Below are 25,485 nucleotides of genomic sequence, written 5' to 3'. Positions count from 1 at the left end.
CACAGTTTGTCTTCTTTTGCACATTGACTGCCTGTCAGGCTGTGTGCAATTTTCATTGATTTTCTTGTATTTCTTTGTTCTACTGTGAATGCCTGCAAACAAATGAATCTCAGGGTAGTATATCTGTACTTTGATAATAAATTAACTTTGAATTTTTAGATTAGTCCCTTGGACCCTAATATATTCTTTCTCTTTTATTACTTCTTGGAAATCCTTAAGTTAATATCATGGTAATTGCTAGAGTTCAGAATCTTATAAACACCACCAGTCAGACAGAGGACTTATTGTGTCTTACGAAAATAAATAAATGGGGAGTTTATCTGATTAGTCAAAGACTGCCTTTGCTGCTTAAACTAGAAAACATTGTGTATATATTCCATCCAGAAAAGTCCAAAAATTCACATAAAAGTATTGTTATATCAGTATTTTACAATCTATTTAAAATTATCCATATTTTCAAAATAGATTATGCATGTAAGAATGTTTTTTCCCCCAGATTTTAGTGGAGGAGGGGCGGTGAAAGGAAAGATATTTTGGTCTTTCCATAAAAAAAGCATTATTATCACATGATGAATTAAACCAAAACAGATGGAAGCTTTTCATTCTGCCTGGAAATAAAACACTGTATGTTTCAGTATACATCAGTTTTAATTTATTTTCCTGCTGTACAGATTCTTATGACAGGGACAATAGAGAACAGCCTTTGTTATAGTCCTAATCCACAGTGTTTGGGGTGTATGGGGTGTCAGGGAGGGGTAGCACCTCTGGTGGGGGAACATGTTGCGTCCTTTTCAGGACGGTTAGTCCACCTTTGGTTCCCACCTGGCACTCAGCTCTCACCTGTGGCTCCCCATAGCTGTTTGCATGCGACTGCAGCCACAGCCCGGGCAACGGCTTCAACAAGCTGGCTAAACCAGGTGAGGGTAGCCGACGGGTCTCAAACCCTCAGTGAGATAGGGAGTTGTCTATCCCAGCATGTGAAGACAGACTCCGGCGGATTGAGCAGACGAGACCAATGGAAGGTCCAACGGTCAAGAAGGCGGTCTCTGCAAGCGTCGTGGAACGTGTAGAGCAGGACAAGTCACAGAAGACGTCCTGGTCATCCACTGCACCTAGTCCCATCTCCAGCCATCTCGACTCTGTCTTGCCACTGGATCCAGATGGGAATTGGGAAGAGAGAGTGAGGCTGACGCTGCGCAACTCTCCCTCACTTAAATCCAAATCATAAGCTAGTCTTGACACCATCATATGATGTCGAGGTCCTCATCGACGTCGACGATGGACGAACACACCAATCCACAGTACAGCAGGCTATTAAGGAAAGCCTTTTCATAGTCCCAAACAGTACAATCAAACTGTCAGTGCTCTTCAACAGTGTGCCCGATCCCCATCAAATCAACGTACTGCACTCAATTGTTTCATTAATTTTCACGAATAGGCTAGTCCACAACTTACATAAACTTTGAACTGAGGGTCATCAAGCGAAAATGTCAACTCTCCCTCTCCACAAATGTTGTATGAACTTTGAAGAAACACCAACATTTTCTATCCTTAAATCAAAATGTATAGTTTGATTTTTGAGTTCTGTATTTCCAGAAGATAAATAGTTAACCTGTCAGAATTCCTCCCTCAGTTTACCGTAAGATTTTCCTCCATTTTTCATCCATTGTTCTAGTAGACACCATAATGTGATAGGTTAAAGATTAGCTCTATTTGTCACATGTACATTGAAACATCAAAATATACAAAGAACTGCATTGTTTGTGCCAAATCAAATCAGCAAGGATTGTGCTGGGTATCTCACAAGTGTTGCCACACCTCCGGCACCAACACAGCATGCCCACAACTCACTAACCCTAATCTGAGAAGAAATCGAAGCATCCGGAGGAAACCCACACACTAACAGAGAGAACATACAAACTTCTTGCAGGAAATGGTGGGAATCAGTGATCACTAGCACTGTGAGGCAATGCACTAACCACTACACTTCTGCGCTGCCCCACGGTATTTGTTTATTGACAAAGTACATGAAAGTGAAATTGTATTGATTGGGTTAAGATTCACACTTCTTTCAAAATTCACTCCTATAATTACAAACATAAATTCGCCAATAAATCAGTGTTCAAAATTCAAATTTATTATAAATGTATACCTGGACATCTGATCTGCCTTATGAGAAACTTGTACGAAGATCAAGAATCAACAGTTAGGACTGAAGATGGAACACCAAACTGGTTCAAGATTGGGAAAAGAGTACGACAAGGCTGCAGAAGATCGTGAACACGGATGGTGCAGCACATCACACAAACCAATCTTCCGTCCTTGGGCTCACTTTACACTGCACGCTGTCGGAGCAGTGCTGCCAGGATAATCAAGGACACGACCCACCCAGCCAACACACTTTTCATCCCTCTTCTCTCTGGGAGAAGGCTCAGGAGCTTGAAGAACAGCTTCTTTCCAACTGTGATAAGACTGCTGAATGGATCCTGACCTGGATGTGGGCCGTACCCTCCAAATATCCGGACCTGCCTCTCCGTTTTTTTGCACTACCTTACTATCCATTTTTCTATTTTCTATTTATGATTTATAATTTAAATTTTTAATATTTACTATGGATTTGTAATCCAGGGAGCGAGAAGCGCGAAATCAAATATCACTGATGATTGTATGTTCTAGTATCAATTGTTTGGCGACAATAAAGTATAAAGTATACTGTCACCCTACTTATTTAATCTATATGCTGAACACATCATGAGGAATGCTGGGCTAGAGGACTCAGCTGTTGGAATCAAAATTGCCGGACAAAATATGAACAACCTCAGATTTGCAGGTGATACTGCTCTAATGGCTGAAAGCGAGGAGGATCTGAGGAAGCTTCTAATCAAAGTGAAAGAAGAAAGTGCAAAAGCTGTCTTGTTGCTCAATAATAAGAAAACCAAGATTATGCCGATCAGCCCAATTAACTCCATGGTAATAAAGGGAAAGGAAGTGGAAGCCGCGATGGATTTTGTCTTCCTCGATTCAAAGATTTCTACAGCCGGTAACTGCAGCCACAAGATTAAACAGTGCTTACTTCTGGGGAGTGCAGCAATGGCAAATCTAGATAAAATACTGAAGAGCAGAGACATGACATTGTCTATGGAGATCCGTATAGTCAAGTCTATGGTATTTCCAGTTGTGATGTATGGCTGTGAGAGCTGGACTATAAGCAAAGCTGAATTAAAAAAGAATCAATGCCTTTGAACTTGGAGGCTGGAGGAAAGTGTTAAGAGCTCGTTGGACAGCATGAAGATCCAACAAGTCAATACTTGAAGAAATATAGCCAGACTGCTCACTAGGAGGCTTGATTATAAGACGAAAGCGCAAATATTTTGGCCATATCATGAGAAGACAGGGTTCCTCGGAGAAGACTCTCATGTTAGGTAAAACAGAAGGTAAAAGAAGGAGAGGACGACAGGCTACGATGGATAGATAATATTACTCAGACAATGCTTATGACCTTGGGGGATCTGAGAGAGACAGTTTCCAACAAGAAGGCTTGATGTGCAAGAGTCCATGAGGTCACGAAGAGTTGGACTCGACTTTACAAGTGAACAACATACAACCTTGAGATTCATCTTCTGGCAGGCAGCCACGAAACAGAAACACAATAGACTTCGCAAAAAAATAATGCAACAAAGACTGCCAAATATCCAACGTGCAAAAGAGGAGAAATCATGCAAATAGTGAAAAAAGTAAACAAACATGAATGTGAACTACGGAGTCCACAGTTGTGGAACCAGTTCAGCGCTGAGGTGAGTGAAACCCGTCCAAGAGCTCGAAGTTCGCAGGCGATAACTGCTCCCTAACCTGGCACCATGACTCCTGCACCTCCCACGTGACAATAGTTGCATGAAGAGAGGGAGACTGGTCAAACACAGGCAGGTGCCACAGAACTCCTTTTTATTTTCCGCTCTCAATCTCAACGATTTTAATCTTGCTTGATGCTTTAACTGACATGGAATAGTGAGGCCGAGCACAGGTTCGTCTTCCGCTAGCTGCCCTCAGCAAAGCGTCTACCACAAGCGATAGCTGTACTGGCGCTTGGGAGAGTCCAGTTTGCTGATTCCACACCCCCCGCCCCCGCAGATCTCAAAAGTGCCAGTTCATTTAGTCAGTTCAAAAGTACACCCCTTAAAGGGAAACTACAGTCTCCAGATTGCAGTGACTGCAGTTCAGAAGTATATTTACTAGAAAAAAAATGTAACTACTAGAGTATCTCATAGTTTTATGAGCTGCCTGCAAAACATTGCCCTTGCTCCATCTTGCACAGCACAATTGGAAAGCACAGCAGAATATATATTTGTCCATTTAAAATATTCATTGATATATTTAAAAGTGATAACTTGCTGTAGATTTATTCATACAACTGAAAATTGTTATTTTTAACTAAAAGTATTTATTTGATTAATGATGTTTAGTTCTTCCCCCTTTGAATAACTGGATTCAAATACATCAGTATCTTGAATGGCAGAGTCGAGTAGCAAGTAGAGTTGCTGTCACATGGCTCCCGTGTGTGTGTATCCTGTTTCTTCCATTTACTCCAGACGCGCAAGTTGTGAGGTAAATTGTACTTGGTGTGTAAGTGAGTGACAGAATGTGGGAAATAAAAAGGATTATGATAGGATTAGTGTAAATAGGTGTTTGATTGTTGGTGTGGATTGGGTAGGCCAAAAGGCCGGCTTCCGTGGTATGTGACTCTAATATCATCAAATAGAATGAGAGTGAATTGAAGGATTTTATCTCCTTCAATTACAGTCTAACCTTTGGTGCTTCAGTGGTTCCCTATGAATTGCTGGCAATAGTCAGCAAGATTCAGCCCAAGATTTAACAAATTTCTAATGGAACACCAACATTGACATATTACTCATTTGAGGCCCAGATATGACAATTTAGTTTTTGAGGCCACAATCCCTCTTAATCCTAAACTATGAGGATAAAAAGATTATGGTTAAAAAGTCACCTAATTCCAGTGTTTAGAGTGACAAATTGTTTAAGATAAATGCAGATGGACTTTCTACTAAAAGGTAATCCAGAACATAGAAGTTAGAACCTGTAACCATGATATTGAGCAAAACACCAATGAGATCTTAAAGGTATTACCTGTTGGGTCCAGCTCACGACCATGTTTGCCCTTGGCAAATTTTTCTACAGACACGGCTTGCCATTGCCTTCTTCTGGGCAGTGCCATTATCAATACTCTTCAGAGATTGTCTAACCAGGACTTGTGATATGCACCAGCTGTTTCTTGTGGTCACATGCAGTTGTTAAGTGTGTCCCCTAGAATCTTTTGTATAATTCTGGAAGCTCTAGAACCTTCTTTGATACTGCATTATTTGGCAAGGGGCTTTCTGATTGACTGACTCCTATCTGCAAATCTGAATGGGAATGTCTCTTAACCAAGTGTATAAAAAGAGCTGACCATGAGGCAGTGCCATCTTTTGCTCTCACCTGCTACTAGCCTCTAATCCTGTACTGTCCCCTTTTCAAATTTTCTTTGTTCTATTAACACTTAATAAAACAATCATGAAGCAACAAGTTTTGCCTCTCTTTCCTGATTTCTGACAAAATCTTAGATTAAAAAGATCAGAATCCAACATATCCAAAATAGTGTAATAGGATTTGCTGAATCCACCTGTTGGTAACAGTCCTCCCTGGAGTTTCAGTCTTGATTCAATTTTCAAATCTCTGGAGAGCAATCTACCTCATCTATAACATCACAAGATGTTAATGGTCAAGACACTGAAGAACAATGTCTCCAAGGAAAATCATAAATTTACAGTATTCTAAAAACCTAACATGAACATGCTTGGCAGATCTTAATTTGCAAATAAGTACCATTGGTTCAATGAAAAATGCAATTAAAGCATGATTCATTAGTGTACAAAGTCACTCTTGATAGAAAGTTAGTCATGAATCCAGTGAACTGAAGAATCTTCTCCGTTATGTGAAATAACCTACATAAAACATTGAAAATGTTTATTAAATAAACTACATGCATCCACTTAAAAATGAGCCCAGTAGTGATGATACTGAATGTAGAAAAATAAGGTGCAAAGTTTAATTTCTACTCTGCTTACAATAGTTGAGGTGGACTGGAATCCTCAGATCTGGAATAGAAAATAATCCATGAAGATGCTCGCCCATTATAACAACTCCGATATCCTTTCTGTAAGATGATAAAGGTTAAGGGAATGGGGGATTCTCAGATCCCTGTAAACAATGGATTCAGTACTGATTATGTCTGTGACTGCAGTGCGTTTGAATAATGTCTCACAGCTGCCTTCTTTGGAGCAAGATGATTAAAGTTCGTCCAGATCCACATAGATGTCTTTGTGCTTTTCACACCTTTTGATTTTGACAAAAAGTAGTACCTGATGGAAATTAGACAGAACATTCCTTTCTTAATTAAAGCATAAATTTGACGGATGTTCTTATCTTTGTAATTAACTTGTGGGTCCAGCCATCCAGGTAGGACATTCTTTTCTTTAATTAAGGTGGCTGGAGTGTCTAACAAATTGATTGTACTTTTGTATCAATAGTCTATTAACTTGACCAGAATAGTTATCAAACTGATTGTTCCCTGTATCAATAATCCATTGCCTTGACCGGAATGGTTATCAAACTGATTGTTCTTTTGTATCGGTGGCCTTATAACTTCTGACAATTCTGACATTGGGTAGTGAACTTGTAGAACCGCCGGGGAGATGAGAAAGACTCTCTCCCTGATGTTGGGTCTAAGTTCACTCGCCGGCTGAGCTCGAAGAAATAAACGGGTGAAAAGATAAGTAATGATCTTTTTGTGCTGTCGTTATTTGAGCCAGCAAAGTTGCGTTTACAAGATGCTGGTCAAAAAGATTTCCTAAAACTCAGTATTCTGTTCTTCCTAAGGGTTTTTTAAAAAAGTACTTTAGAAGTTTACAATGAGCCTGTGCAAGTTATCCAGTATAATCTTATGCTGAATGAAAATTCTAAATCTCAAACTGTATACTGAAAAAAAACACTCCTTTCCCATTATCCTACAACTTGTGTAACCTTGCAGGCATCAATGATGCTACTGCAATTGCATGTTATGTTTTTATTTTGAGTCACTTAACCACAATTTGCCTCATATACCATAATATTTTAGCGAACATTCAGCAAAAGTGAATCAAATGGTTTACCTTCAAACAAAATGAAAAATGGAGGGAGGAACAAATATATAGAAGTCTATTGTACAATTATGTGTTACAATATGTCAAATTCAAAGCTTCATACACAGTGCAGGTTAATTTGGTCCAACTGGAGAATTCTTTCTTGGAAAATGGTGAATTACATGCCTATTATCAACACGGCAAACAGAGCTTCCTGCAAATCCTTACTTGTAAGATGTATTACATCATTAAGCAGCTCAGTTCCCAACTCTGCCTGAGAACTGCTTGGTAATACAGGAGACCTCGTGGTCCATTCATTTTGGTTACCCTTACGGAATTCATAAATCACTAACCAAAAAATTGGGATACAGAATAAAACTCCACTTCATTGAATGTGCTAAAAACTTTATTTATGCATGCACAATATGGAAAGATCATGATACAGCCCAATTTAAAGGCATCAGCTGAAAAGAATCCTCCTAGAGGACCACAAGCTTGTCGCAGGGTTTGGAGGCTTGCATTCCTTAATGACCCAGAGAGCTATGTTGGCTGGAGTCAAACAGGTCAAAGGGTAGAGGCCAAACTAAGAGTGGTCCACCAGTCCTCCAGGTTCAGGGGTTCAGCTCAGGGCCAACAACCCTGACTGGTCAAAAAAAAAGTTATGGAAACAGCATTGAAAAATCTTACATCTGTGCGACCTGGATTTGCATGACCGACAGCAGTGAAAACCAAGAGGAAGCTACTGACACAACGAAGGAAGCCCTGAACAGCGCCAAGATAGAGAGTAAAATTAGTTTTTGGAACGCAAGAACTATGTACATCACTGGCAAGCTAACACAAATAACTGCAGAAATGCATTGTTACAATCTACCTATAGTGAATGCCAGTGAAAGCAGATGGACAGGGTCTGAAAGTTTAAAGGCAGCAACTGATGAAACTTTTTTATTCTCAGGAAGGGAAGATGGTCAGCATCATGATGGTGTAGCTGTTATTTTGAAGAAAGGCATTGAGAAGTGCTTGCTGGAGTGGAAACCAATCAACAGTCAGGCAGAAGGGGAAGCAAGTGAACATGACTGTGATCCAGTGCTATGATCATAGAACACAGAACTACACAGGAACAGGCCATTCAGCCCACAATGTTGTGTTGAACCAGCTAGAAAGCAAATCAAAAATATCCAAACGCTACTCCTTCCTATCTGTATGACAACTCTAGCAAAGGGAGAATATACCTACAGCTGTGAAGATCCCTGCTGCACCCGGTGATCTCTGTCTCAGAGGCTGATGTTAGGCTGTCTTTAAAGAGGTCCTGCAAGGCAGAAGGTCCTGATGGAGTACCTGGTAAGGCTCTGAAAACTTGTAACAACCAACTGGCAGGAGTATTCAAGGACATTTTCAACCTCTCACTGCTACAGGTGGAAGTTCCCACTTGCTTCAAAAAGGCAACAATTATACCAGTGCCCAAGAACAATAATGTGAACTGCCTTAATGACTATCACCCAGTAGTACTCACTTCTACAGTGATGAAAGGTTTGAGAGATTGGTTATGACTAGACTGAACTCCTGCCTCAGCAAGGACCTGGACCCACTGCAATTTGCCTATCGCCACAATAGGTCAACGGCAGATACAACCTCAATGGCTCTTCACACGGCCTTAGACCACCTGGATAATACAAACACCTATGTCAGGATGCTGTTCATCGACTATAGCTCAGTATTTAACATCATCATTCCCACAATCCTGATTGAGAAGTTACAGAACCTGGGCCTCCGTACTTCCCTCTGCAAATGGATCCTTGACTTCCTAACCAGAAGACCACAACCTGTGTGGATTGGTGATAACATCTCCTCCTCGCTGATAATCAACACTGGGGCACCTCAGGGGTATGTGCTTAGCCCACTGCTCTACTCTCTAATTACCCATGACTGTGTGGCTAGGCATTGCTCAAATACCATCTATAAATTTGCTGACAGTACAACCATGGTTGGTAGAATCTCAGATGGAGACGAGGGGGTGTACAAGAGTGAGATATGTCAACTAGTAGAGTGGTGTCGCAGCAACAACCTTGCACTCAATGTCAGTAAAATAAAAGCAGGATCAGAAGTGGAGAGCGTGAGTAGTTTCAAGTTCCTGGGTGTCAAGATTTCTAAAGACCTAACCGGGACCCACATATCAATGTAGTTATAAAGAAGGCAAGACAGTGACTATACTTCATTAAGAGTTTAAAGAGATTTGGTATGTCAACAAATACACTCAAAAACTTCTATAGATGTACCATGGAGAGCATTCTGACAGGCTGCATGACTGTCTGGTATGTGGGGGAAGAGACGGGACTGAAAGAAGCTGCAGAGGGTTGTAAATTTAGTCAGCTCCATCTTACAAAGTACCCAGGACATCTTCAAGGAGAGGTGTCTCAGAAAGGCAGCATCCATTATTAAGGACCTCCAGCACCCAGGGCATGCCCTCACTGTTACCATCAGGTACATACTCAATGATTCAAGAACAGCTTCTTCCCCTCTGACATCGATTCCTAAGTGGACACTGAACCTGTGAACACCACCTCATTTTTTAATATATATATTATTTGTTTTTGCATGATTTTTAATCTATTCAATATATATAAAATTGATTGACTTATTTATTTATCATTTATATTATTTTATTATTTTTGTCTTCTTCTATATTATGTAGTGCATTGAACTGCTGCTGCTAAGTTAACAAATTTCACAACACATGCTAGTGATAGTAAACCTGATTCTGATTCTATACAACATTTATATCCTTACATCTTCATTATTTCCATGTGCCCATCCAAACGACTCTAAAAAAAAACCTCTAATGTATTGGCCTCTACCACTTGACCAGGCAGAGCATTCCAGGCTTCCACATCTCTTGCAGTAAACAATTTACCCCTCATATCAACCAACACACATCAAAGTTGCCGGTAAACGCAGCAGGCCAGGCAGCATCTGTAGGAAGAGGTGCAGTCGACGTTTCAGGCCGAGACCCTTCGTCAGGACCCCTCATATCCCTCATATCCCTCTGAACCAACCCCCACTCACCTTCAATGCATGCCCTCTGGTATTAGACGTTTCAACCCTGGGAAACAGACACTCCCCACCTAATCTATCTACGCTCTTCATAATTTTTATAAACCTCTGTCAGATCTCTCCTCAGCCTCTGGCGTTCCAGAGAAAACATCTAAAGTTTATCCAGCCTCTCATGATAGCACATGCCCTCTAAACCAAACAGCATCCTGGTAAACCTCTTCTGCACCCTCTCCAAAACCTCAAAATCCTTCCTATAGCGGGGCAACCAGAACTGTAGGCAATACTCCAGATGTGGCCAAACCAGAGTTTTATAAAATTGCACATAACCTCTTGATTTTTGAACTCAATGCCTTGACTAATGAAAGCAAGCATTCCATGAGCCGTCTTCACCACCTTATCGACCTGCGTAGCCACTTTCAAGGAGCAATCTCTCTGCTCAGCAACACTATTAAAGATCTTTCCTTTAATAGCACACTGTCTTCTTGCACTTGACCTACCGAAGTGCAACACCTCATATTAATCAGAGTTAAACTTCATCTGCCATTTCTCTGCCCATATCTGCAAGTGATCTATATCTTGCTGTGTTATTTGTCAGTCTTCTACACAATCCACAATTTCACCAATCTTGGTATTATCTGCAAACTTACCAACCCACCCATCAACATTTGCATCCAGGTCATTTACATACATCACAAGCAGTGGAGGTCCTAGCACAGATCCCTGTGGAACACCATTTATTACAGACCTCCAGCTCAAATAAGTCCCTTTAACCACTACCGTCTTTTATGCGCAAACCAGTTCTGAATTCAAACTGCCAATTTACCACAAACCCCATGCACCTTAATCTTCCCATGAGAGACTCTGTCAAATACCTTACTAAAATCCATGTAAACAACATCCACTGCTTTACCCCCACCCCCCCCCCATCCATCTCTCTCGTCACCTTATCAAAAAACTCAATCAAGTTGGTAACACACAATCTGCCTTGCACAAAGCCATGCTGGCTCACCCTAATTAGGCCACGGGTTTCCAAAAGCTCAGATATCCTATCCCTACAAATTTTCTCCAGCAATTTCTCTATAGCTGACGTGAGACTCACTAGTCTATAGTTCCCAGGATTTTCCCTTGTTTCCTTCTTAAATAGAGGTACAACATCAGCCACTCACCAGTCCTCCGGGACCTCTCCTGTGACTAGAGAGGGCATGAAGATACTGGTTAAGGGCTCAGCAATCTCATCGCTTGTCTCCTTCAACAACCTGGGGTAAATCCCATCAGACCCTGAGGACTTAACTGCCTTAACATTCATTAAGAAGCCCAACACTTCCTCCACCTTGACCTTTAAATACCCTAACATATTTATACCCTCAGCACTGATCTCCTGGTCCTCCATATCCTTTTCCTTGGTAAATACTGAAGCACAGGACTCATAAATGACCTCTCTTACGTTCTCTGCATCCAAGCAAATGTTCCCCCCTTCTCACTGAGTGGTCCCACCCTCTCCCTAGTTATCCTTCTGCTCTTGACAAATAACTTGGGATTCACATTCATCCTACTTGCCAAGGACTTTTCATGGCCCCTCCTGGCTTTCCTAATTCCCTTCCTGAGTTCCTTTCTGGCTTCATTATACTCACGTGCTTTGTTTGATCCTAACTTCCAAAGCTTTACATACTTTTCCTTCTTTTTGACTAAATTCAGCACCTCTTTGGACATTCAAGGTTCTCTCATCTTTCCATCCCCATCCTTCCTTATAACAGGAATATATATTTGATCTTTAAACACCCTCTACATGTCTAATGTGGACTTGCCAGAGAAAAAGTGTTCCAAATTAACTCTTCTTAGTTCCTGCCTAATTTGCTCATAATTTGTACTACTCCGATTTAAGACTCTCCTGCAAGGACCATACCTATCCTTATCTATAACTATCCTGAAAGTTAAGGAATTGTGGTTACTGTCCCCTAATCACTCAGCCACGGAAGGGTCGGTCACCTAGGTAGGTTCATTACCCAACACCACATCCATACAGTCCCTCCTCTCGTTGGACTGTCTGCATATTGATTTAAGAAACCTTCCTGGATACACTTAACAAATTTTGCCCCATCTAAACCCCTTGGACTAAGTAGGTCCCAGTACTATGCTTCAACTAATGTTAGTGATATTGAAGAAAAGGACAATTTCAATGAGCAGTTGCAATCAGAGATAGGGTTAATGCCACGCCATGATATATTCATCATCATGGGAAATCTAAATGCCAAAGTGGGGGATAAGAAATCCCACTTCATTAGGGTCATGGGCACTCATGGACATGGAACGAGGAATAACAATGGTGAAAAACAGGTGTAATTCTGTGCCATGAACAATATGGTCATAGGAGGGACGCTCTTCCCACACCGTGAAATCCGCAAAATAACATGGTGCTCACCCAATAGTGATAAGAACCAGATTGACCACGATATGGTATGTGGAGACTATCCTTACAGGATATATAGGTGAAGAGAGGAGCAGAGACAGGAAGTGATCACTACTTTGTGTAGCAGTGAAGAAACTCAAGCTAAGAAGCACTGGGAGCAGAACACATGCACAAAGACGTTTTGATGGTGAAAAATTCAAATACACCAGTGTGAAATCTGCCTTCACCATTCAGCTTAAGAACAGATTCCAGGCCTTGCTAGACTTTGACGAGGATATGTTAGTAGGCATGCCGATCCTGTCTCGGTCTTCAAGGAGAGCAGTGGGATTGTCTAGGTCACATAGCTGGAAAGAAGAGCAAAGAATAAGTACAGCAGGAAAGATGGACAGCCTTAGACGAAAGACGGGAAGTGTTAGATGCAAAGTCAACACGAATTAAGGAGAAACTTCAACTAGCATATACAGAGCTAACAAGAAAATGAAGAGACGTGTAAGAAAGGATAAGAGGGTCTACATGAAAGACCTTGCAGGACCCTTACTCTGTGATTTTTATAAATGACCTGGATGAGGAAGTGGAGGGGTGGGTTAGTAAAGGTTGGAGGTGTTGTGGATAGTGTGGAGGGCTGTCAGAGGTTACAGCGGGACATTGACAGGGCAACACCGGGCTGAGAAGTGGCAGACAGAGTTCAACCCAGATAAGTGTGAAGTGGTTCATTCTGGTAGGTCAAATATGATGGCAGAATATAGTATTAATGCTAAGACTCTTGGCAGTGTGCAGGATCAGAGGGATCTTGGGGTCCGAGTCCATAGGACACTCAAAGCAGCTGCGCAGGTTGACTCTGTGGTTATGAAGGCATACGGTGCATTGGCCTTCGTTAACCATGGAATTGAATTTAGGAGCCGAGAGGTAATGTTGCAGCTATATAGAACCCTGGTCAGACCCCACTTGGAATACTGTGCTCAGTTCTGGTCACCTCACTACAGGAAGGATGTGAAAACCATAGAAAGGGTGCAGAGGAGATTTACAAGGATGTTGTCTGGATTGGAGAGCAAGCCTTATGAGAATAGGTTGAGTGAACTTGGCCTTTTCTTCTTGGAGCGACAAAGGATGACAGGTGACCTGATAGAGGTGTATAAGATGATGAGAGGCATTGATCGTGTGGATAGTCAGAGGCTTTTTCCCAGGGCTGAAATGGTTGCCACAAGAGGACACAGGTTTAAGGTGCTGGGGAGTAGGTACTGAGGAGATGTCAGGGGTAAGTTTTGCTTGTTTATTTATTTTTTTTTACGCAGAGAGTGGTGAGTGCGTGGAATGGGCTGCCGGCAATGGTGGTGGAGGAGGATACGATAGGGTCTTTTAAGAGACCTTTGGATAGGTACATGGAGCTTAGAAAAATAGAGGGCTATCGGTAAGCCTAGTAATTTCTAAGGTAGGGACATGTTCGGCACAACTTTGTGGACCAAAGGGCCTGTAGGTTTTCCATGTTTTTAATGTTTAGAAGACCGAAGCAGCAGCCCATCAAGGTGATTAGGGAAATATATACAAGATTTCAAAATTGGTATGCAGAAAACTCCAAGCCAGACCTGGTGGTCCCTTAATAAGGACAGTTTACATTTGACAGCCGAGAAACAGCAAGATGCAAAATGAACTGAGTATTTCAAAGAATTACTGAATGAACCACCACGAAATGAAGAACCCGACATTCAACAGGCAGCAGAGGACCCTGACATTAACACATATCTAGCCAACAAAGAAGAGATTGTTGCTGCAATTAAATCGTTACAGAACAGGAAAGCTCCAGGACATGACAACTTGGAGCTGAACTGTTCAAAGCTGAACCAAAAGTGGCAGCAGCCATCCTGCAACCACTGTTTACTATGTCTGGGAACGGGGACAAGTAGCAAGAACTGGGCAAAGGGAGTTATTGTTGATATCCCCAAGAAAGGAGTACTGTGATTGCAACAACTGGCGTGGCATCACACTTCTGTCAGTGCCCAGCAAGATTCTCGCAAAGTCATTGTCCAATGGATTTCAGATGTTGTTGATGTGTGCTTGATGAAACAGCAAGCTGGCTTCAGAAAGAGAGGCTGCTTTGGACTCAGAGTCAGCCAGAGAAAGACTGAGACCATGACCCTCTAAGTAGAGTCTCTAACTCTCGTCAAGCCCAGCACCAGTAGATTCACCTACATGGGCAGCAGCGTTTGGCAGGATGGTGGAACCAAGGACCACATCCAGTGCAGACTCAGCTAAGCTACAAATGTCTTCAGATCAATGAGCAACATATGGGGATCAGCTAAGTGCAACATCCACACCAAGGTGAAGCTGTACTAGAGTTGTGTTCTGTTCACATTTTTCTATGGGTCAGAATGCTGGTGCGTGACAGAGAATAACCTTGCTAAGCTGTCGTCATTCCACACCATGAGCCTCCAGAAGATCCTCCGGCTAAGGAAGATCTCCAACCATACCCTACTTCTTCAGTGTCACCAAGAGAACATAGCCACAATCATCATGGGGAATCAGTGGCGATGGATTGGACTCGTAATGAGAAGAGAGGCCAACTCTATCATCAAGACAGCACTTCATTAGACCCCTGAAGGACAGAAGACTAAAGACAACTTGGCACTGTACCGTAGAGGTAAAAATGAAAACCCTGAACCACACCTGACGGACAATAGAGAAGATGACCAAGGACAGACAGAGATGAAGGACTTCACTGCTGCCCTAAATGCCAGTGGCATAACAGGCAGTAACTAACCTGTAAAGAATAAATACACAACCCACATAGGTTTACAAGTACAGTGGATTCCAGTTAATTGGGACACATTTTGGCCCAATTAAACAGCTGCCCCAATTAGCTGAATTTTCACCAAAACAGTTAAAAAGGTTAAAAAAGCTACACTACCTTTTAACTGACTGACAAATTATGTATTTAAATGAAGTACAGAACAAATTAGAACTCTACCAAATATAACTGTAAAACTGTGTATTAGTTCCTAATAGTTATCAATGTACTGATGTACATTGCCTTGTTCTTTTGATTGGCTGTAAATGAACAAATCAGAGCAGACATCTTGGCAGATAATACACTGCCTTCAAACATGCTTTCAATGTTTACATCCTCCAAATAACACAAATAAAAGTTGCTGGTGAACGCAGCAGGCCAGGCAGCATCTCTAGGAAGAGCTACAGTCGACATTTCGGGCTGAGGCCCTTCGTCAGGACTAACTGAAAGAAGAGCTAGTAAGAGATTTGAAAGTGGGAGGGGGAGGGAGAGATCTGAAATGATAGGAGAAGACAGGAGGGGGAGGGATGGAGTCAAGAGCTGGACAGGTGATTGGCAAAAAGGATATGAGAGGATCATGGGACAGGAGGCCCAGAGAGAAAGAAAAGGGGGTGGGGTAAAAACCCAGAGGATAGGCAAGGGGTATAGTGAGAGAGACAGAAGGAGAAAAAGGAGAGAGAGAAAAAGAATGTTTGTATCTTCATTTTCATTGTAACATTCAAGCTGGTTGCTGATACCTTTAAATTCTTTGCAGTTCTTAACTTGCTGAAGTAGTGAAATAGTTTCATTTTCACTCCCAGCTGTTTCTGGCATCTCCAAGCCTAAATGCTTGAAACCACAGTGAGCAAAACAATTCTGAATTGGCTTACTGCTTATTACCCACCACCAATTATCAGTGACAAAAAAAAATCACTACTCTTGAACACAAACACACACAACTGACACTATTTAAAAAGCGTTCACTCCAAGCATGGTGTAGAGTCTAACTGCAAGGTGCTGCTGTCCCAATTAAGCGGCAAAGTGTCCCAAATAAACGAAGGAAATCCTGTCTATTTTCTCAATTAGTTTTCGTTCTCTGAGAGTCAACCCAAATAAGCACTGCCCCGGTTACCCAATGGCCCAATTAACTGGAATCCACTGTATTCAAAAACAACATCCCAATTAAACAAATATCAAACCAAAAATCAACTTTTCTTCAAGCACAATGTTGTAAATGCAGTGAACTGTGAAAAAATAATCATGCAGTTTAAACAGGCTGATGAAATAGGTGAACCCAGCATTGCTTTTGCTCTAAGCTCATGATATGCATTATATTTTGGTAGAATAGATATCAATAAAATAAAAGGCAAGCTTCTATAACTGGAACAGGAAATACATACCTATAGATAATGTGCATATAAATCAACAAAAGTAGTCAAAACTGCATACTAGATCCTTGGCTTTATAAACAGTATAAAAGACTAGAGCAAGGACATCAAAGTTCAAAGTACATTTATTATCTAAGCATGTATAAAATATACAACCCTGAGAATCATCTCCTTACAGAGAGCCACAGAACAAAGTAATCCAAAAAGAACCCATTTTTAAAAAATAGACTGTCAAACACTAAATGCACAGAGAGAGAAAACAATTATGCAAACAATAAAAGTAAGCAAATAGCATTCAGAACTGAAGTTTTACAAAAGACATGAGGCCAGGCATCTCTACAGCTGGAGTCAGCTGTAGCCTCAGTTCATCGCAGTGCCAAGAAAACGTCACAGGACCACAAATGCAAAGCCAGGCATTAGTGCAACTGGAGCAGGCCACAGCCTCAGTTCATCGGTGAGCTGAGAAAACATCGTGGAGCAGCCAGCAGGATCAGGCAAAACCGGCCTGTCCCTCACCTCCACTAATGTTTTCAATCTGGCCTGGCACTTAAATCATCCAAACATTGGGTCGTTTCTCACTCTTGGACAGCTCTGGGGCCTGACCCCAATGTCATGATTCAGCCCGTACCTGTTCTGTGCAATTCGGCCTGGCCCATAAACTGATCAAACATCAGAACTTTCTTTGCTCCCACCTCTGTATGCTTCCGCTATGCCTCACCTTCACTTCCACCTCCACCTGCCTAGCCTTGCCTCTCCATTGTTAGTGGTGATTGCAACAACTGTGTAGCAGTTTTTTGATTTTGTATCATGCCACCGATAAGCAGTCACTGGGCGTCACCAGGGCCATTTTAAACCTGACCTTCGTAAAATACCAATTCAACCACAACTGGTTTTTTAGCAACACACATCAAAGTTGCTGGTGAACGCAGCAGGCCAAACAGCATCTATAGGAAGAGGCGCAGTCGACGTTTCAGGCCGATGTAGGCCTTGGAAAGATACAGGAGAGATTCACTAGAAGATTCCACTGATAAAGAACCTTAATTATACAGAAAGAATAATGAAAATTTTGAGTTAACAGGAGCTCAGAATTAGAGCAAGAGTTGTAAAAAGAGTTATGTCTCAGGACTTTCTGGTATATTTCTATAGCCAGGACCTGAGGTAAGAAGCACAAGAACTAAGTAGAAAGGTAGGCTTCAGGACTTCTTCTTCTTCTTCTACTATTTCCGGCTGTTTAGACGCATCTAGGCGTATTACAGCCCTCCACAGGATGTATAATTAATTACAGAACTTCAAGGAACTCAAATTCTCGAATACAACCTAGTCTCACTTATAAACTGAATAATAGACTCTTCAATCAGATGTTGATTCTCTTGATGGCCAAACAAAGATTTAATAGAAAACCAAACTAAATTTAAGCCAGATAGCCTCTTGAACAACATGCTTCTTTCAATTCTGTATCGATTACAGCTCAGCAAAACATGCTGGACTATCTCTGGACTACCACAGTCACATAATCCAGTAGGATGTTTTCCTATTATCTTTAAATAATAGTTTAGCCCACAATGCCCCAACCTAAGTCTTGTAAATTTCACCATATCTCTACGACTTAAAGGGTAACAGTCTGAGACCTTTTTAACTAGTGGGTGACTAGAAAAATAATGCCTTCCCCTTAATTCATTTTTCCAATCCTCTTGCCACTTCTTCTCTATACCTTTTTTAATCCTACTTCTCAATTCTGCTCTGCCTAGGGGAACTCTAATTTCTACTTGCCTGCTCTGTAAGGAAGACTTTGCAATGCCATCCACAATTTCATTTCCCTCCACCCCAGCATGGCCAGGTATCCATGAAAATCTAACTGCACAACCCATCTTCCCTACTCTAAACAACACTAAGAGAATCTCAATAACTACGTCAGGACGAGCTTTTGATTTACTCCCTTTTATAGACTCTAAGGCAGCAGCAGAATCTGAACAGATGATAACCCTACGTGGTCGAGAGTCTTCTATCCACCATTAAGGCCCAGAGGATTGCTAATAATTCTGTTGCAAAGACAGAAACACCATCTGAAACCCGGTGACCAATCTTAACTCCAATTTGAGACACATACATCCCAAATCCTGCCCTACTGGTCTCTGGGTCCACTGAGGCATCAGTAAAAATCTTCAGATAAGATCCCCATTTATTATTTAAATATTCATTTGTGCTCAAGGCTGATGAAATTGCACTGCTTCCTTGAAGCTGAAAAAGGAGGAATAGGTCTACTTCTGGTTCTGGAAAGAGCCAAAAAGGGACAGGTGGCAAGCAAATTTGGTCAACTGTCTTCCTCAGTGAGTTTCAATTTCACAGCCCAGTTATTAACCAAATCTAAAAATGGGTATCTCTTAATTTTACTTTGGCGCTCTGACTTCCCCTGCAAAAGACATTTTGATGGACAGCTGTGATTGAATCCATTTAGTTTTACCCAATACTGCAGGCCCAACTGAATTCATCTTAAATGTAGAAGCACTTCTCCCACCTTCACACATAATGCCCGAACTGATGTTGTTCTAAAAGCTCCACAACAGAGTCTAAATGCTTTGGACTGCACAGTGTCTAGTTTTCCAAGCACTGCCGTAGCAGCAGAACTATAAGCAATACAACCATAATCTATAACTGTTCTAATCATAGCTAGATATATTAAGTACATAGTTTCCCGCCCTGCTCCCCAGTCGCATCCAGCAATACTCCTCATAACATTTCTCACACTTTCCAATTGTTTTATCAATATGAACCCTCCAAGTAAGTCTTTCATCAAACCAGACACCTAAAAACTTGAATACCATGACTCTTTCTAGTGGAGAATCATATAGACACAATTCACAATCAGGAATCTTTCTTCTAAATCCAAAAATCATGTATTTGGACTTAGAAGCAGAAATTCTGAAACCCCATTTATTAGCCCAGTTTTCAATTGATCTTAAAGCCTTTTGTACCTGCCTTAATATATACTTGATGTTTCTTCCTCTTTTCCAAATTGCACCATCGTCAGCAAACAATGATTTGCCAAATCCTGTCCCTACCTGATCAAAGATATAATTTATCATGACATTAAAAAGAACTGGACTAATGACACTTCCTTGAGAGGTACCATTACTTATTTTAACTGACTTGGAGCTTGTTCCACCTATTCTTACTTGAATTGTCCTTTCCTTAAGGAAATGTTTGATCCAATTAAACATTCTACCTCTAATTCCCGCATGATAGAGTTCAATTAATAAGCCATCCTTCCATAGTGAGTCATATGCTCTTCCAATATCTAGAAATACACTTAGCATTACTTCTCTATTTTGAAATGCTTTTTTAATATCATGATCTAAAAGGGCAACAGATTCCATTGTTGATCTTCCAGTTCTGAAACCATTTTGATAGGCAGCAAAATATTCCTTATTCTCCAAAAAATAAACAAGTCTGTTGGTGACCATTTGTTCCATAGTTTTACAAAGCACTGACGTTAAAGCTATAGGCCGTTACGAACTAGGACTAGACGCATCCTTACCTGGCTTTAAAGCTGGAACTACCACCGCATGCTTCCATTCTACTGGTAATTTTCCTTCTTTCCACACTGAATTAAACAATGCTAGAATTTCTATTACTATAGAGTCTAAATCTAAATGCTTAAGCAATTCATAACACAGTCCATCCCTACCAGGAGAAGTGTTTGAACCTGATTAGATAGCTTCCTGCAATTCCTGAAGGGAGAAAAACAAATTTATGGAGCTATTATCATCCAAACTCCTGTCCAATTTCCAACTTTCCTTTAACAAAATTTCCTTTCTCAAATCACCCAACTTTCCAGAACTGTGTAACACTTGGAACACCTCTACAAACATATCAGCCTTTTCCTTATTGGCTACAGCTTCAATATCTCCTTCCAGCAAAGCTGGGATAGATGGTTTCCTATATATCCCTGACAATCTGTGAATGATTGTCCATAGCTGCTTTATAGATGTCTCAGGGCCCAGGGTTCCACAAAATCTTCTCCAACTATCCCTCTTTGCATTTTTAGTTACTCTCCTTGCTACTGCTCTTTCCTTTTTATACTCCATAACATTATCTAACACTGGGTACTTTCTTAATTTCCTGTAAGCTCTATTTCTGTTTCTCACCACTATATCACAATTTTTATTCCACCACGGAACTAATGCTCGAGCCTTAAGTACATTCCATAGCGGATTATAGAACAGAGGGATTCATTCCAATCATCTATGGAGCCCTCGCTATTATCTCTTCTATTATATCCACAGCTTTCTCCTGGTACTCATCCCAATGGGCCAAAGAAAAATTATACCTAGCAGACCTCTCCTCAACTTCTACTATCAAATTTCTACCAAATCTACATAATATAGGATAGTGATCACTTCCTAGTGTGTATCTGCCCATAACATCCCATTCCCCAACCCTAGCTAAGTTTGAGGAAGTGATAGATAAGTCTAAGTGACTACAAGTATTCTTTACAATATTAAATCTTGTAGGCCTTCCATCATTTAGCAGTACCATGTTGTATTTATCTAGAAACTCCTCTATTACCACTCCATTACTATCTTTACTTTCACTACCCCATATAGGATTATGGGCATTGAAATCTCCAACCCAGATTACTGAGGCTCTTACCTTATTCATAATTTCATCCAAATCTGATAACATCATATTTACCTGGATTATAAAAGTTAATCAAAGTTATTTGACCACGAGAGCTCCAAACCTCCACAGCCACAATTTCAAGGTTAGTTTTTAAATCAAGTCTTCTAAACTGGAGTCTTGTTTTTATGAAAGTTGCACACCCTCCACCAGATTTACCTGTTCTGTCAGCTCTCAAGCTATCATATCCAGGGATGACAAAACCTAAATGAGGCTTTAACCACGTCTCCTGTATACAGATCAAATCACGCTTGTCTTTAAAAGTTCCAACAAATCTTTTTAATTCTTGACCATTTGCAGATAAACTTCTTGCATTCCACTGTAATATTAAAAACATCCAAATACTAATTATTGGCCTCTTCATCTACATAAAGCTCCTCCGTACTCTCTGATCCTGACAACTGGGAAGTATTCAGTGATTGTCTGTCATATACTCATGTAATTTTTCCAGTGAAATCCATTTTATATCAAGGAATCTCTCTGCAGCTCCAACAACTACTTTTATCATATCCGACCTCTTGGCTGTAGTCTTAGCCCCGACTAGTACATCAACAACAAACGCCAAAAAAGACTCTTTAGTCATCAACAACATGCCTGAAGCAACCATAGTTGGAGAACTCAGAATGTGCTGACTCCCCATCGTTCCAATCTTTTCTTTACTTATCCTTTGCTCTCTGTCAACTTTCTTTACTGCTTCAGCATATGCTATTTTCTATTGGATACTAACATCCTGAATCTGCTTTGCCTTACTAAAATACTCACATCCTCTGAACACCACTATACGGTCCCCTCCACAGTTACTGCATTTAGGCACCGCTGCCTTACATGCTTTAATATCATGATCCTCTCCACACTTCATACATCTTCTTTTACATCGACGTGAACCAGCAACATGTCCAAATCTCTGGCAATTATAACAGCGTAAGGGAGGCCTAATGTATTCTCTAATTTGATAAGACATGCACCCAAGATAGACTCTAGTTGGAAGAACATCACCTGCAAAAACCAGAAGAACAGGGGAATCCCAATTACCACCTTCTCTTGATTTTAATCGTTTGGCTTCAATCACTCCACCACCTTTAATATTGTCCAAAATTTCCTTTTCAGTCATGCCAGACCAAATACCATACACTACCCCCTTAACTCCCTTCCTTTCTTTCAGAGTAATACACTCCACTTTCACAACCAATTTTCCCACCATTTTAGCGCTGTTATATTAGTCAATATCTTTGCAATAAATTTTCAGCAATCCATTAGACAAAATCTTGGCCTGGAATCCTTTACCTATTTGTTTCTCTAATGCTGCTGCCACTTTCAAAGGATTAAGGGCTCTAAATCCTTCTCCTTCCGTCTGACCTTTAATTTTATACAGAACTATAAATTCCTCCAATTCACCCATTTTCCTCAATTTGTTGTCCCCTATTACTTCAGGTCTTTCACTTGATGCACCCCATTTTTGGCTACCTTTACTTCTGGAGTATTCCACAGTCTCCTACCCTCCCCCTTCAATCTCAAACCCCCCACCCCCCCTTTTGCAGCCATAGGCTACAAACTAACCCTTTCCAAACTACTAGGCTCCTCCACAACAAAGTCCCCACCCACTCAATCAACAGCCCCCAATGTTTGGTCTGAACAACAACTGACAGCAGCCAGCCCCAGCCAAATGGCTTCAGGACTTTCTGGTCAGTTACACTTAAATGGAACCTAAAAGATGCATATTTGCAAATAGTTAATAGTTGATTGACTAATTAGCTAATAATCAGCAGCCAATAAAAAGAAGTTAGTGTCAGCTAGAGTAGCTATTTTGGAGGAGTTGTTAGATGGAAGTGTGTAAGAGTGGAGATTTTGGTTTAAGAGGCTTTGGTGTGAAGAAAGTGAGTAAGTACTCCAAGTGTTGGAAGTGAGTGCAGCTCGTTGAAAAGGCTTCAGTAAGAAGGCATAGTTAAGGTTTTATTTTGTTGTCTTTCACTCTGAATAGGTAGGATAGTGGTTAGGGCAGTGGAATGTTGCTGTTGCAATATGTGGGAAGTCTAGGAACCCAATAATCTCTGTGATTATTACATCTGTGGAAGTGAACCCAACTGCAGCTCCTACTAGCTGAAAGTCAAGGAACTGGAGGTGTAGTTGAATATACTCAGGATAATCTAGGAGACCATGGACCTCAAGTGAGTGTTTTAGTGAGGTGGTCATACCCAAGATACAGGCTTTAGATAAATGGGTGACCACTAGGAAAAGTAAAAGTAGTAGGCAGACTACCCTTATGAACAGAGTCTTTGGATAGTATTGGGGGAGATGTTCTTTCAGAGGCTATGAGCAGCAGTCTCTGGCATGCTGACTGGCTTGGAGGGAAAGAGTGCAGTCAGATAGGGCAATAGTAATAGACTTGAGATACTGTAGTTGCTGAAAAAAATGCCTCCTGGATGTCAGGGTCAAGAATGTCTGACTAGCTGCAGAAAATTCTTGAGGCTATTAAAGCCAGAGGTTGTTCAACACAAACAAAACAGAACAAAGGATGAGGTCCTTAAAGAATGAGTATAGTTAGATGAGGAATCTAAATGCAGGACTTTGAGGGTGTTAATTTCTCAATTATTCCTGATATGATGTGCTAGTGAGTCCAGGAATAGAAAAATGGGCCAGATGAATGTGTGGCTGAAGAGCTGGGGCAGAGATTCAGGATCTTGTATCATGGGGAGCTCTTCTAGGGTGAAAGTGACCTGTTCAAGAGGGAATGGATTACATGAACTACGAGGGGAATCAATATTCCAGTGACAGTTCAGGAACATTTATTACCATTCAGCCACCAGGCTCATGAATAGGTGTAACACACATCAAAGTTGCTGGTGAACGCAGCAGGCCAGGCACCATCTCTAGGAAGAGGTACAGTCAACATTTCAGGCTGAGACCCTTCATCAGGACTCACTGAAAGAAGAGTTAGTAAGAGATTTTAAAGTGGGAGGGGGAGATCCAAAATGACAGAAGACAGGAGGGGGAGGGATGGAGCCAAGAGCTGGACAGTTGATTAGCAAAAGGGATATGAGAGGATCATGGGACAGGAGGCCTATGGAGAAAGGGCGGGGGCGGGAAGCCCAGAGGGTGGGCAAGGAGGGGAGGGAGAGGGGGAGAGAGAGAGAGAATATGAATACATGTATATAATAATAAATAACAGATGGGGGGGGAGGGGGGGGCATTAATGGAAGTTGGAGAAGTTGATGTTCATGCCATCAGGTTGGAGGCTACCCAGATGGAATATAAGGTGTTGTTCCTCCAACCTGAGTGATAAGGTTATTTATCTATTTATTATTATATGTATGTATTCTTTTCTTTCTTTCTCTCTCTTTCTCCCTCTGTCCCTCTGACTATACCCCTTGCCCATCCTCTAGGCTCCACCCCCTCCCTTTCTTTCTCCCTGGGCCTCCTGTCCCATGATCCTCTCATATCCCCTTGGCCAATCACCAGTCCAGCTCTTGGCTCCATCCCTCCCCCTCCTGTTTTCTCCTATCATTTCGGATCTCCCTCTCCCACTCCCACTTTCAAATCTCTTACTAGCTCTTCCTTCAGTTAGTCTTGATGAAGGGTCTTGGCCCGAAACGTCGACTGTACCTCTTCCTAGAGATGCTGCCTGGCCTGCTGTGTTCACCAGCAACTTTGATGTATGTTGCTTGAATTTCCAGCATCTGCAGAATTCCTCGTGTTTGCGTTTATATTTTGTGTATTTAGTTTGTTTGCACATTGGCTGTTTGTCAGTCTTGGCTTTTATCTAATCTTTTATTGATTCTATTGTTTCCTTTTGTTCTACTGCGAATTCCTGCAAGAAAATGAATCTCAGGATGGTAAATGATGTGTACTTTGATGTTTACTTTGAACTCTTGAACTTTGCTTTTGCCACCAGTGATTATTTGATTTAGATTAGGAGAGAGGGTGACACTTGAGTGAGGTTGATGAGGAGACATAGGTGTATGTGCAGCAACCAAAGAGTGCAAGCCCAGCGATCAGGGCAGCCATATTTGCAGTACAGGGGCAGACCAGTCCATT

General features: G+C 41.3%; 1 protein-coding gene across 2 annotated transcripts in view; it reads right to left on the bottom strand.

Annotated features, from left to right (window-relative positions):
• ranbp10 (RAN binding protein 10) overlaps positions 1–25,485 on the bottom strand; it is a 147,340-nt gene that overhangs the window by 59,068 nt on the left and 62,787 nt on the right. The gene's annotated exons all lie outside the window — the stretch shown is intronic.

The sequence above is a fragment of the Mobula hypostoma genome, chromosome 14 (genome assembly GCF_963921235.1).
Source record: "Mobula hypostoma chromosome 14, sMobHyp1.1, whole genome shotgun sequence".
In the NCBI taxonomy this organism is placed as follows: domain Eukaryota; kingdom Metazoa; phylum Chordata; class Chondrichthyes; order Myliobatiformes; family Myliobatidae; genus Mobula; species Mobula hypostoma.
Note: the sequence above shows the minus strand (reverse complement) of the source record. Positions and strands in the feature narration are given on the sequence as shown.